The following is an 8,723-nucleotide window of genomic DNA, read 5'->3' on the forward strand; positions in this document are numbered from 1 at the left end:
GAGTGGTAAGTCCCGCCTGTACATTATGGTGCTAGGAAGGGTCATCTCGGGTATGGTCTGCACCTCCAAGCCTGTTTGGTACTTGGATTGAGGTCATCTCAGGCTAGCCTCCTGTCCTGGCCCCATGGTATGGGTCTGGTGGTCATCTCGGGCTTGCTCCTCCTCAGGCTAGTCCAAGTGACCCCTTGCAAAGGTCTTCTGTCTCAGGCTCACTCCTGCCTGGATCCCTGAGCCCCAGGTGAGGTTCTTCTGATCTTTGTCTTGTTCCCAGTCCTGGAAGGTGTAGGGGTCTTGTTATGACTTATGGTCATCTCAGGCTTGCTTTTTCCAGGAAAAGTTAGACTACTAATCATTCAGATGTTCATAGGTCAGCACACTGAGCACAGACCCTCTCCTCTATGCCACTTACTGCACATGTGACAGAGCAGCCACACTTGCAAGGCTTCTAGGGGTAGGGAGTCAAGGTATTCTAATATGAGATCAGCCTTTGAAACAAATGGAACTGATGCATACATATGACATGGGTGAACAGTCTTGGGATGCAGTAGCCCTAACAGCATGGGCTTCATGTGATGGATCCTAGAGAGGGAGGCCATGATTTATGGAACTACCTGGGCAATACTCAACAGTGGAAATCTCAGATGCATAGGCTGTAGGAAGCCTGGCCACTGAATAGAGAATTGGAGACCCAAGGAGTTGTTTATAGTGTCTTGAGCCATGAAAGGACATAGCCCTTCAAAGCATGGAGCAGAGTGAACCAGAAAGAGATCCACTTCTAATTCCAGCAATGATTCAGGATACTCAGCTTCTAGTGAAGGAAGAGAGTAAGGATAATGGAGCCAGCACTATTGCCTCCTATCTGCATTCCTGAAGTCAATGTGCCTGCCTCAGGATGGGAAGGGAACACAAGGCATTCTGTGTAAGAAGAATGCTTTGGCTTGTGCTAACTTTCAATAACCCCAAATGACTCTTCATAAAATTTCACTGAAGAGCAAGCAGACTTGGAGGTGGTGATGAAAAGTGGCAATTAGGGCTCAGGAGATAACAGCGCTTACTGTGTAAGTATGAGAATGTTTATAGCCTCATAAGCCATGTAAAAAGCATAGCACGTCATCAGAATGTAACCATAGGACACAGAGGTGGGAGACAGAGGCAGACAAATCCTCAAGGCTTACTGTCCAGCCAGTGTAACCAAAATGTGATGTTCTGGGTTCAGTAAGAGACCCTGCTTCAAAAGAATAAGGCAAAGAGAGATACATGAAGTCAACCTCTGACCTCCACGGCCCACACACAGATGGTTGCACCTGCACACATGTGTGCATGAAATACACCACAGACATAAAAGAGGTAATCAGAGAAATTAATTACATGCTTTAATGCTTGAACTCTATTGGCTGCAGACAGCTTAATAAACTGTACATGGAGCATTAAATGAGAATACATGAGTGTACTCTCTGAAGGTTTTGTTTGAGTATGCCCAATGGTCAAAGGCAATTCAGGAAGTAGAAGGAATGAGAAGCAATGAGGGTAGGCATGAAACGTGTAGCCCCATCAAGTGACTGCATATAACCATCTGCAGTCAAGATAGATGGCCCATTCTGACGGAATATATGTGTTTGTGATATATATATGTTCATGCGTGTATGGGTGCATTTTCATGTGCATGTGTGTGCACATGTGTATGGCAGCCAGAAGTGGATATTTGGGTGTTGTTGGAACATGGTCCAAGAATGGAGTCATGTGAGGAGAATTCTGAGTGCTTTTGAGAAAACTCCAAGAAAGTAAGGGCTGTATTAGTCAGGGTTCTCTAGAGTCACAGAATGTATAGAATGTCTTTCTATATTGAGGGAATTTATTATGATGACTTACAGTCCATAGTATAACTCCTCAACAATGGTCAGCTGTGAATTGGAAGTCCAAGAATCTAGTAGTTGCTCAGTCCCACATGGCTCGTTGCTTCAGCTGGCCTTCTGTAGAAGTAGATTACAGCGGATGTGTTAGTGAGCAAAGAGTGAATCTTCCTTCTTCCAATGTCTCTATGTATGTCTCCAGCAGAAGGTGTGGCCCAGATTAAAGGTGTGTACCACCACACCTGGATCTGGGACTTGTTTTGTTCAAGGCTGGCCTTGAATTCAGAGATCTCCATGCTTCAGTCTCCTGGGATTAAAGGTGTGTACTACCGTGCCTGGGCCTAAGCTTTTCATAGCCACTATGCTTCAAGATCTCCATGTCAAGATCCAGGTCAGAAATTTGTGTCTCCTAGCCTCAAGATCTGGAACACAGGTAAGTCCTCCAGTTCTGGACTGTAGTTCATTCCAGTTATAGACAAGTTGACAACTAGGGATAACCACTACAAGGACCTTAGTTTCTTCAAAACAGTATTGGTCTTGGAATGTGCTTTCATAACACTCCTGGGTGAAGCAGATAGCAGTAAGTTTATTTCAGCCGCTGTGCTTCATGTGCCTCTATGGAGTAAAACTAAACAAACCTGTTTTACCACATGTGGCTTCTCCGTGTGATTCTTACTCATGTGATTCTTCTTAACCCTCAGTGTATAAGTGTTCTGATGATCTGAATAAAGTTGGCCATTGCGTGAGACTTTAGTCTCCTCATTTTTAGGGCCTGCTCTCTCAGGTTCACACCACCAACTAGACTGGTAAATGGGTGGATTTCTCAACCTTTTAACTTTATATTTGAGACAGGGTCTCCCATTGAATCCCAAGGTTATAAATTTCATGAGAATGGCTGGCAGATGGGCTCCAGGGATCTACCTGCTCCTTCTTCCAAGTTCTGGGGTTACAGACATTCACCATCACGTCTATTTCTTATGTGGGTGATAGGAGTTCAAAGCCAGGTTCTCAGGCTTGCATGACAATCACTTTATCACTTGCATGGCTATCTCTTTATCTCCTCTGGTGGGACTTTTTAGGGTTTATCCACTGGGGAAAACCAACATAAAAAATCTGCAAAGTCATTTGATATGATGACATCTAGGAAGGCAAAGGGGCAGCTACAGTGGTTTTGTTCACATGTGCTTTAATTGTCTAGTTTTCTTCTAAATGCACATGTCACCTTCTCCCATCATGGTGACCATCAAGGTTAGTGTGCTTATGTTGCTGCTGCCGCTTCCTCCTCCTCTTCCTCCTCCTCTTCTTCTTCTCATCTTTTCTTCTCTTCCTCTTCTTCTCCTCCTTCTCCCTCTCCTCTTCTTCCTTATTCTTCCCAGTTACTGTAAATGAATTTCTGCAGAACCATAAAAAAACAGAATAATTTACAGTAGATTAACTTTTATCTAATGCAATGAAAGTGTCTCGGTTTTTAAATCCAAGCTGACCCAGACTCAGAGAATAAGAGATGAAAACTTCCAGAGTCCTGTGTAAAATACATTTATAACACCTCTCTGCAAACATTCCTGTTTACCCATAAATGAGAATAAATAAGGCAAGCAATTTGCTATGTGGAAGCCAGTGTTAATGTCTCAGCTCAGACACATCTACACATGTGAACATGCCACAAGGATTCTTTGTTGCAGGTTTGAAGTCTTATCGATAAAAATAATTTGAAGACTAACTTAGACAGAAATTCCAGGGTCATTTATTAGAGCTTTTGAATAGAATAACAGGCCAGGCAACTGGAAATACCAGAAGCTCCCAGAGAAGGAAAATGCCTTTGAGGTAGTGTCCACCATAAAGGGGGAGAGTCTTCACAGAAACACCAAGAAAGCAGTGTCAGGGCAAAAATGCTTAGGAAAGTGACTGCTGCTCAAGGAACGGATGAGAGGGTGGGGGAAGTCATGGCTTTTGAGTTAGAACATGTTTATCAGTGAAAATCTGTCAGGAACTGCCTGGAGGAAGACACTCCAGAGTTCATAAGTCAACTATCTCATTAGGGGAATAATTATTCCTTCCTTAGCATAATTATATGAAATTATGAACCAGCATTCCTGAGGTGTTCTCTTAGTCAGATGATTGACAGTCTCAGTTGGATTAACTCTTAAGAGGGAGACACATAGTATATAATCTTCTAATCCTTGAGGCAGATTAGAATATCATGTTTATGCCTAAGGCCAATTACAGAACTGCCAATCTATTCTTTTGACCAGGAGAAAGTAGCTTTCTCATAACGTGGCTCAATAAGGCCCAGATACCTCTATGGAGTCCTATGCATTTTAAATCTTAAGAGAACAGTTGTGGTATTTCCCTTTCTAAAATTACCTGGGAAAGGAGATGGTGTCTAAAGCTGGTTCTGAGAGAGGATTTTATATTTAATGGCCTCCAAGTCTACTAATAATATCTGTCTGGATACTTAACAGACAAACAAACACATTTTCTTTTTCTTTGCCAGTGAAGTACTCAGGTTCAGATTGTCTTCAATTAGGAAATTCATCTTCCTCTTTTAAAGAGGAAAACGCCATCCCACGATTCTGTATTATTGTCATAGATTGCTATGAAAGATCCTGACAGAATGTAAAAGGTCATAGAAGCCCTGAAATTGGCAAAATAGAATTCACTGTTAGCAGAATTAGCTTCACTGATTTAGAAAAAATAGAGGTGCACAATCCTCTGGCCACTCCTTGAACCCGAGTGTCTGCCAATGTTTTGATCATTTCTTGAACCCAGGTGTGTGCCCACTGCTGCACCTCACTGCCAGGTGTTTGTAATATTAGTGGCTAAGAGTCAGAAAATCTCCCCAGCAACCACAGCTGGGCCAATCCTGAGTTGCTACACCTGCACCAGACTCTTTCCTTATACCCCTCCCATACCCATTTCTTGAGAATAGACATTGTTTAGATCTGGAAATCCCCTACTTCCCCCTTCTCCTTTCCCCCCTGAGAGCCTATAAAAACTGAGACCCCTTTCTCCTCATGGTCGACTCCTCTACTCCTGCGTGGGATATGAGTCGTCCCCAGAGCTCTGGCTTTCCCCGAATAAAGCCTCATGTAGTTTGCATCAAGCTTGGTCTCTTGTGAGTTCTTGGGTGTCTGCTATTGTCCCGAGGCCTGAGCGAGGGGCTCCTCACAGAGTCGTCTTTCAGCTACAGTTAGGAGCTTATTTATTTATAGGTAGTGGGAACCTTACTGTGGAATGCAGAGTGGGTCAAGAGATAGGCTTTCAATTATCTCAGTTAGTTAACAACTACTATGTTTCATGCCTTCACACTTTCATTAGATGCTAGAGTAGGTGATGACATGATTTAAATGGCCCCTCACAGGGTCACTATCTTGTGCAGTACTTTAGAGAGTCAAGTCCATAGATAAGTTGAGAGACCCATTCAACTTCTTGTCTGATGCCACTTTCCTATAAGATTATTAAAGAAGGTTCCTGAATACCTCTTGGAATGAAGGCACCGATAGGAGCCATTCAGATTTACAAAATAAGACATAATTTGGGGAATTATGCTAAGTTCTCCATGTCAAGCTTTGTCAGATGCAATGAGTTTATAAGGATCTAAACCATTCAGCCTATGGCACAGACCTTGAACATAAGCAACTCTGTCCTTGTCCTTGACAACTAGCGTTGTCCTGGCTGGAAGCCAGAAATATCACTGATTCTATTGGCAATTATGTCAATTGTGTCAAAATAATTTTAGAGACATTGGCTCACATTCTTATTTCTTACCTTTCATCATATCAACTTAATGAGCATAGAGGCAGGAAGCTTTGTGTTTCAGAAACTTCATTGACCCTTTAAAGATACAGCCCAACCTCCAGCCTAGATACCAGGGTGCTTTAGTTGAGTGAACAGCTTGTAGGGCATACGGTTGGACTTGCTGGATCTACTGGCTCACCTCTCTGTGTCTCTGCACACTAAAGACTTCTCAATCTCTAAACAGAGACTTCCAATGGCAACCCTTTCTTAACCTGTTCCTGTTTCATGGGAGCCCTGCGTGCCTCATTTCTCTCATGTGCTTGCCTGTAACAAAACTGTTTTGAAACTACTGTCCAGAAAAAGAAACTAGTCTTCAAGTTTGTGAGACGAAGAACCCATAAGTGGCTTGCTTGAAGTAGCTTTGATGGTCTTTGATTATCTGCTACCCTAGCCTCCTTCCCCATAAGCTATTCTCACCCAAAGCAAGACAATCTCTGTTGTGTTCAAAGACATCCCATTCTACCCATTTCCCTGGGTTATTATTTCAGGCCAATATCATTGGGACCAGAGATATTAAGTTGGGAGGTGGGGAAGGACAAAGGAAAGGGTGGGAGAAGGGGGACGCGGTGAGACTGGCTTTGCCCTCAGTTTAGCCTTCACTGTGAGCTAAGGGAGGTTTTGTGAGACATCTATTCAAACAGGGAGTACACATAGGTGCTTTGCTTCTCTGGCTTCTGGGCTAGAGACATCTATGGGCCTTGTAACTATGCGCTGCATCTCATGGAGGCAAGTGTAAGAAAAAAAGGATACAGATGTTGCCAGGGTTATTAGGGTCAGAGCCAGGGCTGGAAGCCCTAACAAATCATGATTGCTTGAGTGAAATCTCTTCCTAGGAGACAAACTCCTCTGCCTCCTTCAGTGCTGTATTCCTGTGAGGAGACACCATGACTATGGCAACTCTTATAAAGGAAAACATTTAATTGGGGTTTGCTTACAATTCAGATTCAGTCCATTGTCAATATGGCAGGAAGCATGGCAACATGCAGGCAGACATGGTGCTGGAGATGGAGGTGAGAGTTCTACATCTGGATCTGCAGGCAGCAGATAGAGACACTGGGTCTGTCTTGAACATTTGAAACCCCACTCCCACCCCCAGTGACACACTTTTGCCAACAAGGCCATACCTACTCCAACAAGGCCACATCTCCTATATTCCCTACCAAGTAGTGCCACTTGCTGATGACCAAGCATTCACATATATGAACCTATGAGGGACATTTCTATTCAAACCACCACATGATTCTCTGGCTGGTACCAGGCTCTAGCTTCTTCTAGAAAGATACTTCAAGAAATTTCCTATTTCTTGGGGTCTTTTGTTTAACAGGAGCAAGTGGGCATCTGTGTCTCTCTAGAGTACCTTCTTTCCTGCTAGGAGTAACAATGAAGTGAGAAAGCACAGAGTGTTGACAATATATGTCATTACAGAAGAGAAAGGGATTCAGCCTGAAGCCCTGTAGGAAGGATGCTCTGGAAGAAACACGGAAGGGAAACCCAGGTGACCCCAGTTGTTGTTGCTGATGTACAGAGAGGAAATGCCTACATGGTTCCAAATGTCTTCCTCATGCCTACACAGGGCTCTTCATCCTCTATGTATCACCTCTTAGACCTGAAACACAGTGGACTTATAGATTAAAACATTCTAAGAATACTTGGGCTTCACTTTCTGCAATTCCAAACAGACCCGGAAGAACAAATACCACACTCTACTCCTGAGCTCTGAGGATTTTTTTGTGGAAAATTTAAAATGGAATGTTGTACATCATTTCTTCTTCTATAACAACATCCCTAGCATATGACATTTTCTGGGGAGACATAAAAAATTCTGCTTGCCCCAGATAGGGCACCAGAAAAAGACAAAGAAGATATTTGCATAAGTCTAGCTTGGTAATTCAGAGTTTATTGGGTTATTTACGGGAATGTTGACAACTCAAATACAACTGTGACTCTAGATATGGGGTTGGGCCATTCATAAAGCTGGTTCCTAGAGTTCAGTGTGTAACTTGGGAGAGGCTCTACCAGAGAGTCTCTTCTTCTCCAGCAATAATTTCTGCTTGTAAAACACTAGGAAGGGACCCTTTGAATCTTGTAACTGAGTTCTTCAAGGCTGATGTGTTGCATTAGCTTCTCTAGGCTTTTGAGAAAAAGAGGAGAAAGTTTCCATTTGGAGAGGATAGCCACAAAATAATTTTATGACTCTAGCCAACATTTATTTATTTATTTATTTATTTATTTATTTATTTATGGTCTTTTGAGACAGGATTTCTCTGAATCATGGTTTCTCAGTGCAGCCCTGGCTGTCCTGGAACTTTCTTGGTAGACCAAGCTGGCCTTGAACTCAGACATCCACCTGCCTCTGCCTCCCAAGTACTGAGATTAAAGGTGGTGGCACTACCCAGCTAGCCAACATAGTTTGTAATATTCTCAGAATAAAATAAAACTGTGACAGCCAAAGCAACAGGGACTCTCTTCACAGGTTCTAAAGACACCTCTACTTCTCTAGGCCTCTGTGTGCCTGAAAACACCTTGCTGGACATTATCCATGGATACTATTGGTCTGCCAGTGTGGTTTTCAGAGAGCTGTAAAATCAGCAGATCTTGGGGCTTTCCTGGTACATAGTTGTTCTGGGTAGTTTTATGTCAACTTGACACAAGCTAGAGTCTTTGGGGAGAGGGGCTTTCAACTGAGTTGAGTCTTAGGAAGACTGGCCTGTAGGCTTGCCTATGGGACATTTTCTTAATTAGTGACTGACATTGGAGAGCTCAGACCATTGTGGGTTTTTCTACCTCCAGTTACGTGGTCCTGAGAGTGTATAAGAGAGCAAATAAACAAGCAAACCACTAAGCAACACTCCTCCATATCCTCTGCATCTGTTCCTGCCTCCAGGTTCCTGCCCGGACTTTCCTCTGTGATGGACTATTACCTGGCAGTGTAACATAAATAAAATAAACATAAAACAGCAATAGAAACCACAAGAGACTAGTGTAGCTAAAACTATAAACTCCAGGTTTAGTGAGGGATCCTGTCTCAAAGAGAGAGAGAGAGAGAGAGAGAGAGAGAGAGAGAGAGAGAGAGAG

The 8,723-nt window shown here is 43.1% G+C and overlaps 1 pseudogene; it reads right to left on the minus strand.

Annotated features, from left to right (window-relative positions):
* Nucleotides 1-333: 333 nt before the first annotated feature.
* LOC115029914 lies at nt 334-456 on the minus strand (annotated as a pseudogene).
* Between the last annotated feature and the right edge of the window lie 8,267 nt (nt 457-8,723).

The sequence above is a fragment of the Mus caroli genome, chromosome 18 (genome assembly GCF_900094665.2).
Source record: "Mus caroli chromosome 18, CAROLI_EIJ_v1.1, whole genome shotgun sequence".
NCBI lineage: Eukaryota > Metazoa > Chordata > Mammalia > Rodentia > Muridae > Mus > Mus caroli.